Source organism: Musca autumnalis, unplaced genomic scaffold (assembly GCF_047663935.1).
Source record: "Musca autumnalis isolate F117 unplaced genomic scaffold, ASM4766393v1 scaffold_1, whole genome shotgun sequence".
NCBI lineage: Eukaryota > Metazoa > Arthropoda > Insecta > Diptera > Muscidae > Musca > Musca autumnalis.
Window position 1 is genome coordinate 60,980,772 of NW_027411644.1, and position 11,171 is coordinate 60,991,942.

The following is an 11,171-nucleotide window of genomic DNA, read 5'->3' on the forward strand; positions in this document are numbered from 1 at the left end:
CTTCGTCTACGATATCAGCAACTATAAACTCGTAATCGACCGATTTATTGGCAATAGTAAGTCTCACGGTTATCTTTCCATGTACTGCCGCAGGCTCCCCTGTTGCTGTGCGCAGTCTGACTCCATTTAGTGGCGTTATCTTTCCCTTGGCCAGATCTGATCTGATGATGGACTTTGATGCGCCTGTATCCAAGGTCAGAATTCGCTTGTCGCCATTGATATAACCAGTTGTTGTAAGGTTGTGGTTTTTCTGTTGTACTATCGCTATGGAGATTGTGGGGCCGTCGTCGATGGGAGCCAGTTCACGCCCCGCTGGACTGGCTCGATTTAGTTTAACGGTGACTCATTTGCAGAACGTTGAGCCACTCTTTTACTTTCTTTTGACGGGGATGGTGACGATGACCTCGATCGCTTGCGCTTCGCTCTACATTCACGCGCAAAATGACCCAGTTTGTCGCAATTGTGACACCTGCCCTTGGCCTGAGTTGGTGCTGCCGTATACCTTCCTTTTAATACCCGCTTCATTGCTGCCTCGATCTCGTTAACACGATATTTGGGTTCATCGAACTCGGTATCCAGTTTGCGGACCTTGTGAGTCTGGGGATTGGTGATTATTCTTGCCGTCTCTTGTGTAAGGGCGTACGACACGGTTTCAGCAAATGACGATTTTGGTGACGCATACGTTGCATGTTTGATCTCGGCGTCACGTATACCATTCACAAATGTTTCGATTTTCATACGGTCCAACAATGGATGGTTTTCTCCTGGATACGTCATTAGCACCAAACGTTCTACTTCCGTTGCGAAGTCCTGTAAGGTCTCATTTGGCTTCTGTACTCTTCCCCTTAATTCCATTAGGTAGATGTTTTGCTTATGCTCGCCACCGTACTTGCGTTCAAGAGCAGCCATTATATCTCCATAACTGTTTCTAGAAGCGGCGGGAATACTCTGTAATACGTCAGCAGCATCACCCTTCAATGCCATAAGGAGTGATACCGCCTTTTCGTTGTCGTTCCAAGAATCTCTAGCAGCCACTGTCTCGAACTGTAATTTGAACACATTGAAAGAGGTTGAGCCGTCGAACACAGGAGGCTTGATTTTTAACGTGTTATGAATAGCTCTCACTGGGCCACCTTTGATTTCCAGTTCCGACATTTTCTTTTCTATGCCCAGAATCTTCTCATCTTGAGCCAGAAATTTCTCGTCAACAGACAAAATCTTTTTATCCAACTCTTTAATTTGTACCTCCACGTTTTCTACCCTCTTTTCAATCACCATCGTGATGTTCTCGAGTTTTTCGTTAATAGTTCTAGAATTTGCCTCTAATTTCTCTTCCATGCCCTCAGAGATTTTTCTAGAGTTCTCTTCTAATTTTTCCTCTAATTTTCTGGAATTTTCTTCGCTCTTTCTGGATATCTCTTCCAACATTTTACGGGAATTTTCTTCCATCATTCTACAATTTTCCGCTTTCATTTCCATCACAAGTCTGGAAGTTTCTTCATTCTTTCTGGAATTTTCTTCCATTTTAGCATCTAATTTCTCCATCATAAGTCTGGAAGTTTCTTCATTTTTCTTATTCATTTCCATGGAGCTACCTTCTATTTTCTTAATTTCCAGCATCATCATAGCCAGCATCGATTTCAAATCGTCTCCACTGGCAGCTACCGATGAAACTTCCTCAACGGAGGATTCGCCCTTTGCCGATAACTCGACTTCCTCCTTACTGTCGAACTCATATGCGTCGATGTTACTTCCACGGCGCTCGAACTCTTCCAACAAGCGTTTTTGTAGTTCGGCCTTGTTGCCAGTACTTAGCTCTTTCTTCAAGTCTTCCACTCGTAGATCCTTAAACTTCATTGTAGGATAATCGTAATCCCACTTCTGACACCAATTGTTACGGAATTAGGTTTGACTAATCTCCGTGTAGACGTTGTTTTATTCCCCGATACGATTTGTACCAAATAAAACAGGGTTCGTTTTAGATTACGTTTCTACAATGCTTTATTTACTTTATTACACTTATTCGGAACTGACTGTTATAGCTAAGTACACAGCTTTACTTTACTTCTTTACTAGTCGATGTTTACACTTCGGTATAAAATTCACAACTGCTCACTGTTTGGCCGGAATCTCATATTTATACCCAAAATCTCCTTGGTCTAGAATTATCTAGAAATCTGGCAACATCTCGAATCTGTGCAACGAACACACAGACGCACATTCGCAATAAGCGAACAACCACATTCACATACATACATGGGTGAAATACGAGTGACGTAATTACAACAACAAATTTAAGAAATAAGGAAGTAACAAACTAACAATAATTACATGATTGTTGCAAAACAAAACAAACGCACATTAATAAAAGGTAAAGTAACATCCAGAATAATGAAGAGAGTTCTACATGGTAGTTGTTGTTGCTTAAATAAAGTAACTGCGTAATAAAACTTTACGTTACAATTCAAATTTTTAAATTAACGGAAATTAAACTAAACTAACTTAAACCTATCAGTTACATTCGTAACAATATTATTATTTTGGCGAATGTCTCTGGTTGTCTGAGATATATTTTATAGTCCATTTAGATATGAGTTCATTAGCCGGATTTAGTGCATTATCAGGTTTTATTTGTTAAATCCGGCCATAATCTACCAGATTTCCCATACAAAAATAAATCCTCGTATTGAGTGCATTTGTTTTAAATCCGGCATAAATCCTCGTATAAAACTCTGTTTTTTGCAACACGTTGCTAGAAAAAGCAAAAAGTTGCAAGCTGGCACAAGAAAACAGGTAGATGCATCCGTGAATTGCTACAACAAAAATAATTTAATTTATTTAATTCTTGTCTTATTAGGACGAAGGTCTTTCATTTGTGAGAGTGTTTATTTAATCGAATTAAAAGAGCTATCATGACCCAAGGAGTTTGTATTGAAAAAGTGAAGGCCCCGACACATAAGAAGCATGACATTCTTGCTTAAGTCATATCTGGTAAATGACTAAAGACCAAGTTCGACCTAATTCAAATGTGATTCAGAAACCTTTTTATTTGGTCGAACTTGGTCTTTAGTCTTTTATCAGATATGACTTAAGCAAGAATGCCATGCTTCTTATGTGTCGAGGCCTTGATATCTAGCGTGTGTGTGGACTTCGATAGATATCACTTTTTCAATACAAACTCCATAGGTCATAATTCAATTAAATAAAAATAATTTAAAATGTCAAAGTTTGTAAACAAGGCGAAAAAATTAAATTTGCTTTGATATACAAAGTTGATTTTAATCAACCAAGACTTATATTTACGATGTCTAAACGACACAATAATTCATTATTTGCTCATTAGTTAGCATTAGAAGCATATTGTGCTAATATTTTCAATATTAAACAATAAATATGTAATTTGTCGTACGTTTTTTTGAGACGAATTCAATTTACAACAACTTCTTTTGACGTTTCAAATTCGATCAAATGGGCTAATGCATCTACCTTGTTAATTGCACTATAAACAAAAATCAGCTGACTGCCAATTAAATCCTTCAAAGGTATATCCATGGTACAATAATTCTTAGGTAGGCCACAGCTAACAGCTGATTACAATTTTTTTTTGTTATGGCTTAATCTGTCAAAACCGTGTTGACATGCAGAGTTGATATTTATTATTGATCAAAAAATTCAACTCTGTTTTGTTTTCATTTCAACATTTCGTTCTTCTTCTTCTAGGTATACTCATCCGTTATCATTCATCAAAACAATTTTGACGTTTTAAGCCATAGCGACAGGGTTGTATTTTTTGGCGATTCTCATACCTGGCCTACCTATGAATTATTGTACCATGGGTATATCTAAATGCAATGAGATTTCTACTGTATTTAATAAATCCAGTATAGGATTTATGGCTATTCTAAATGAGCTATTAGAGAAAAATAAATAATTTTTGGGTGTTAAATGCCGTTATTAAGGCCAGACTTCCTGCATAGCTCGTTAAAGCTGACCCTTGCTTAATTCTTTGAGTGGTTGGGTATTGTACTTTATAAAAAACACATAATAAGTGTCGGATTGGATATCTTGTGACCGTAGAAAGCTTTGAAATTGTTCTTGTGCATAATACTCCTTCTTGGACGCCAATAAATGCACATTTTCCGCAGTTTCTCAGAAAGTTAATAGATTCCGCGGAATTCTTTGCGCAGATTACATACAGAAGGCCTTGTAATATGGTCTGATACAAGTCTTGGGCATCAATTGAATCAGAAATGTGAAATATTCAAACCTGCTTCAAAGCATCAATATATAAACACTACCAAAAAAGCATGAAATTTAGACTGTGAACAACGTCGTTTTCGTATAGGGGCGAAACATTTCAGATAATTGTACGTTTCTGATTCAATTGATGTCCAAGGATTGTATCAGACCATATTACAAGGCAATTAAGGCCTTCTGTATGTAACTTGAGCCAATAATTCCGCGGAATCTATTAACTTCCTTAGAAATCTGAGGGAAAAACGTGCATTTATCGGCGTCCAGGAAGGAGTATTATGTACAAGAACAATTTCAAAGTTTTCTACGGTCACAAGATATCCAATCTGACACTTAGTTTATATTATTTTATAAAGTACAATACTTAAAAACGCAAAGAAGTAAGCAAAGTCTTATGGGTCAGCTTAAACGAGCTATACAGGAAGTCTGACCTTAAATAACAGCAAAAATGTTTTTTTCACTAAAATATATCTCAGACACCAAGAGACATTAGCCAAAACAATAAATTGTATAAATGCTGCTGCTAATTCCACAAATTGTACGATAATGCACATACATATTTCCTTGGGGTGTATGTAAACTTTTGTCCTTATCATTTTTAGGATTTTGTAAAATTTACCGTTATTTGTATTATGAAATATACTTTTGTTGTTTTAAATATTGTTTATTAATGAGAAGAAATAAAACTGTGTATTTGGAATTTCATAAAAATCATTAAACACACTAAAACCCGAGATTTATGGGGTGTATGTAAACTTTTGTCCCTAACTGTATGTATGTACATCTTCCCATTAACCAGAAAATCTAATTAAAACCACAAATTCAGTAGTTACCATGGTGGAATAAAAAGGTGTTACATCAAATCATACAAAACGGCAGATTTGCTCACAATAATGCATTGTTGTGAATTGCTTGTTTACATTTTGTATGTGATTTTATTCACAATAATACATTTTGACAACTGGTATGAAGATCAGCTATTTTTGCCGTTGTACCTGTATTATTGTGCCATGGTAGTTACCAATTAAGAATAACTGTTTACTTTTTTTACATTGGATTATCATAACCTTTGTTCCTTTACTTTTTTAATAGTAAAAGTAGCAAAAAAGAGAAGTTCTCTCTTCTCTCAGAAAACAGTGAAAATTGCTCTCACTTTACAAGTTTTGCATAAAAGTAAAGAAACTGAAAAATAATAGATCTGGCAGAAATGTCAAAAACAAACATGACTGCTTAAAAAAATTACAAACAAAATAAATTTCACTGTTTTTTATTTCACTGGTTTAAATTTGTATTATTTTATTTCTTTTTATTTTGCTTTGACAAAGCGCGTAGTTTTCTTTTTTCCTTTTGCCTTAATTGTCAAATAAATGTCAAATCAGCAGTTTGACAGATTTTCCACTTTTTACACAACGAAATTTATCGTGCAGAAAGTAGTAAAAGAGAAGGCCATTCTGGATCTCTCTCTCCTCTCTTATGCCAAGTTTACACTTGCTCTCCAAAATCCACTGGATTTCACGAAATCCTGAAATACACCCCGGTGTTTACACTTATTTTTTTGTTGATTTCAAACATATCACAATGATAAAGGTAGATGCATATGCGCAGCTGATCGAACATGAATTTTCAAAACAATTTATTGTAAATTGATTTAATCGTCAAAAATATACGACAATATAGAACTTTACAACTTTATTTGGAAAATTATCGTAAAATGATCTATATATCGTATTAATTGTGTATAGTACTAACAAATGAAAAAATAAAAAATTATTTTATCGTTGAGACATCATAATAATAAATTTTGATAGATAAAAATTTTGCTCAGAACCTGTAAAATATTAGTACTTGCAGTAGTTTTTCCATTTAGTGAAAAAATGCGTTCGCGTACTCCGAAATCTAGCAAGACTTGCACTTCCCTTTAAACAAAAATAGCGCCGAATAACACACTCTTCTCCTGTTTTCTGTCATACAATTTTGGCCTAGTAGAAACTAGCAGCATGTTCATTAGCATCTAAATATGATTGCTGATACGTTGATTTTGACATTTCTGCTGGAGTTTTTGCAATTTCCTTCATTTTTCCGTTCCCGTATTTTTTACGAAATTTGTATGGGGAAGCAATTTTTGACAATTCGGTCTATTTTCTAACATTACCATTACAAAAGTACGGGAACACAATGAAAAATAACATTGTAACAATGTAATTTAATATTTTTTCACATTGTTTACAAATTTTGATATTAACATTTATTGTTCCAGCAATTCGCACATCTACCTTGTTTATTGTGATACGTGAAAAGTGTTGCAACTTTTGGTACTTTTTTCGGCAAAAGCAAGGTTGTATATCATGTGTACTGTGATTTCGATGTTGGTTTCGCTGAAATCACGAAATGAGATGATTTCATTTTTGTATGCGAAATCATGATAAATTTTGCTTGATTCCGCGCGAAATCACGAAACGCCTTCGAAATCACGAAACGACGGCGAATGTAAACCAAGCATTACTTTCTTAAAAATTGCTTCCAGTTTTACTACTTTTTGCGGTTAATACTATGTTTACATTTACGAAATCCACTCGATTTCAACTGTCAATTCCATTGCTCGAACGTCAAATGAAATCCAATCGATTTCAGATGAGTTTTCATTTGACGTATACACAAAGGAATTGACAGATCAAATCGAGTGGATTTCGTAAATGTAAACATAGTATAAGGAACGCTTTCCGAGTTAAAAATGATAAAACTTGAAGAAACTTTAACGTAAAGGAACAAAGCTATAGGAAGTAACAAATTGGAACTCACTCATTACTTGTGTGTACTATTCTGTTCCAAATTTACCTTTCCCGGCATTTACAAATTCCAGTATTGACAAGACAATAGCAAAACTACAAACCTTTTTCACAAATACATTTATAAATTTTTAAATATCCCAGCCAGCATTTTTTTAAAATTGTAATCAAATTCGAGCCTTTTTTGATCCGACTGCACGATTAAAAAGCTGGAATATGAGCTCATTTTCTGATCATAAATGACTCCTTTGTCGGTAGGAAAACATAACCTCAGGCGACTCGTCTAAGCAAATCACAAATGAGTCTTCCTCTGCATTATTTTCGAGTAATTTTTGCCCATTTTCTGATAGTATATAAAGTTTTTTTTCGAGTCGTATTTCAATCATTTATTGGTGATTTGTTGATTGCTTTGGGACTCTTTTTCGAGTCTTTTTTGGTTCATGTTTATAATCGTTTCTGAATCTTTAGGGAGTCATTTATGAGTATTTTTATTAAACGAAATAAATTAAAAAAATTTTCCCTTTATTCTCTTTTTTTCCTTTGTTTTGTTTTCTTTTCTGTTTTGTTATGTCTTTTATTTATTCTTTATGTTGCGCGGTGAGTATACTGATTCTTCATTTCTCTTGGCAAAACCTGAACATGTGTTGTGTTTCTCTATGCACTTAATATTATACGTTACATTTATATCAAAGTTTTTTAGAAAGTGTATATGAGAATTATTTACAACCAAACAAAAATAAAACAAAACAATCAGTTTTTAATCACCTAACTGTTCAAAATATGATCAGAATATACATAATTATAATCACTTTTCAAACACCTGCATGACCCTTTTTTGATTAAGCATTTTTCAATCTTCCAGATGATCAAAATGTGACAATAAATAACAAAAATTGTCACATTTTAAACACCTCAATGATTTATTTGTGATTGCTACACATTTGTTGTTGTATTTTAAATTGAACTCTTTTTAATCATTACAGGGAGTCACTTTCGAGTCCCTTTCTGATCACACAAGCGACTTAATCAATTTTTGATCACCAAAAGGACTCTAAAAAGACTCCTCAATGTGATTTTTGACAAAACAGTCTTCTAAATGCTATCTGGGATGTATAGAGAAAATTAGTCCATATTTACATTAGGCAATTTTCCTTGCGGCAATTGTCAGTTTTTGGGTGAGAGAGGGTGTTGAGAGGCAAAGGGTTACCATATGTCTCACCTCTCTCTCCAACAAACTGACACTTGCCGCAAGTAAACTCGCCTAATGTAAATTGGGACTTATGAATGTATTAGCTCATTTATACCCCGGTTACACTATTGAAGGTTAACCCACTGGGTTTAATAGATTCAGTGGGTTAATCTTTGCTGGTTACACTTAGCTTTTCGAGGATATAAACTGTCAGCTGATGTTTGTTTACGTATACATACAAAATAACTAATAAAGTCGTGTTTAACACTTTTACAATTTCTCGCATGAGATATCGTCCCCTCTTTGCTCATATTGGTATATTTTACACACAGGGATACATTTTTGTATCAAGGTATCAAGCGTACTTTTTGTTAAAAAAGTGTCTAATGTAAAAAAAAATAAATAATTTTATGATTTTCAAATAACTTTAGATTTGTTAACTCCATAAAATCTCATGCGACCAATCGTAAACGTGTAAAACACGACAAACTCTGTTGCAAAAACAGTTGCAACTTTTGGTACTTTTTGAGTAGAGTTGGATTTTTTTGCACAAATACCGAATACAACACTGTATTTTGGTGGATTTATGCCGGATTTAAAATAAACCCAGTCGTGAGAGGATTTAATTTTTGTATGGCAAATCTGGTCAGATTTGACCAGATTAAGCAATAAATCCTCATAAAGTGGGTTAACCCGGCAAAAAACTGTAGTGTAACCGCACTATTAGACTAGCCATAAATCCTCGACTGGATTTAATAAATCCAGTACAAATCTCATTGCATTTAGATATACATTTTGGAGGATTTAAATGGCAGTCAGCTGATTTTTGTTCATAGCACAATTACCAAGGTAGATGCATCAGCCCATCTGAACGAATGTGAAACGTCAAAAGAATTTTTTGTAAATTGAATTCGTCTCAAAAAACATACGACAAATTACAAATGTATTGTTTAATACTGAAAATGTTAGCACATTATGCTACTATCGCAGTTTGCCCATATAAAATAAATAAACGAATTATTGTATCGTTTAGACATCATAAATATTAGTCTTGGTTGATTAAAATCAACTTTGTACATCAAAACAAATTTAATTTTTCCGCCTTGTTTACAAATTTTTACATTTTAAATTATTTTTAGTGTAGCAATTCACCGATGCATCTACCTTGTTTCTTGTGCCAGCTTGCAACTTTTTGTATTTTCTAGCAACATGTTGCAAAAAACAGAGTTGTATACGAGGATTTATGCCAGATTTAAAACAAATCCACTCAATAGGAGGATTTATTTTTGTATAGGAAATCTGGTAGATTTTGGCAAATAAAACCTGATAATGCGCTAAATCCGGCTAATGGTGTCATATCTAAATGGCATATATTGGTGAAAATGGTTTGTAACTTTGCTCATGTCTTGCCAATACTGTCTGTGTGTAAACGCCTAGTTAGTTCCATTGTAACTTAATTCCAATCCAACTATTTTTGAAACTGGCAGAAACACACATTACTGTGATGATGTGATATTTGTTGAATCTGTGTCCACCTATTCTGCTCAGTGTACACCGCCACATAAATCATTTCTTTGTGAGGATTTGTTGTTGCCTTTTTATTTACATAATTGCATTTTGATTGTTTTCAATAAGGTCAATCGAAACAAAGGTTTTCAAATACTTCCCGCGCCTGCGCAGGAAAGTGATGTCAACTGTTGTCGTTGCTGTTTTTTAATTGTATTTCAATCTTGTCAAACATTTCTCTTGTTATATTTTCCTCGAATGTAATTTTGTAATGAATTCACTTTCAATACTTTGCCAATGAAATGTAACAATGATGGTCACTTCTTAGATAAGAAGGTGATGATGTTTCACACGAATGACTTAGATTAATGAAGAACACATTAAATGAAACTATTTTGGAATGTAATTGAATTATGTAAATTAGTAGGTTTCCTATTTTCGAATACAAGCTACTATTTGACATACATACATATTTGAATGAACATGGATATGCAGGAGAATGCATGAAGGCCTGGGTACATAAGCTGCCTCGCCTGCTTGCCTGCTTCATTTCTGACATTACAGATATGAAAGAATAAACAAGGTCGAGACAATTTCGAACTAGTTTGCCCTTTTCTTTATTCTTTTATCAGAAACAAGCAGGCGAGGCCGCTTATGTCCTTAGGCCTTGAGATTCCCAGAAGAGTTTTACTACACAAAATTCCATATTTACATAAGGCAATTTTCCTTGCGGCAATTGTCAGCTTGTTGGTGAGAGAGGGTGTTGAGAGACAAAGGGTTACCATATGCCTCACCTCTCTCTCCTTCCAACTGACAATTGCCGCAAGGAAAATTGCCTAATGTAAATATGGACTAACCTATACACAACATTAGTGGTACTCGGTAACTACATAACGATGCATTTAAAGAGAAATATCGATAAAACTTCCTTATAATTTCGGCAATAAATTTGATCATTTAAGAATTAACTGGAAAAATATTAGTAAGGCGATGAGTGGATTCGGGGATGTAATTGCCTATCTACATATCACTCGCTTTACTCAAAGAGTGACATAACTAAAAAAATGTGTTTTCTTTTTTCTACGATTTTTACTTTATGTTACGTCAAATTTTCATGCGGATATACATATCTAAAACTCAACGAGTTACAGCTCATTTACTAGGAGTTTGGCATCAACAAAAAAGTGTACTGAGTTTATGAAGCGGTAAAACACTTCAAATCATGCTTAATCTTGCACAGAAATTTAACACTAAACTTTCCAAAAGATGGTCCAAGTATTTAAGGTCTACCTCGCTTTCCTGCTTCATTTCTGACATAATAAAAATAAAAGCTCTTCAAGTTTTACAAGAATCTTCAAGTTTTACCACTTTTTACTCGAAAAGCGTTCCTTTACTTCGGACACCATACAATTCCTATGGGAGTAGTTTTCAACTTT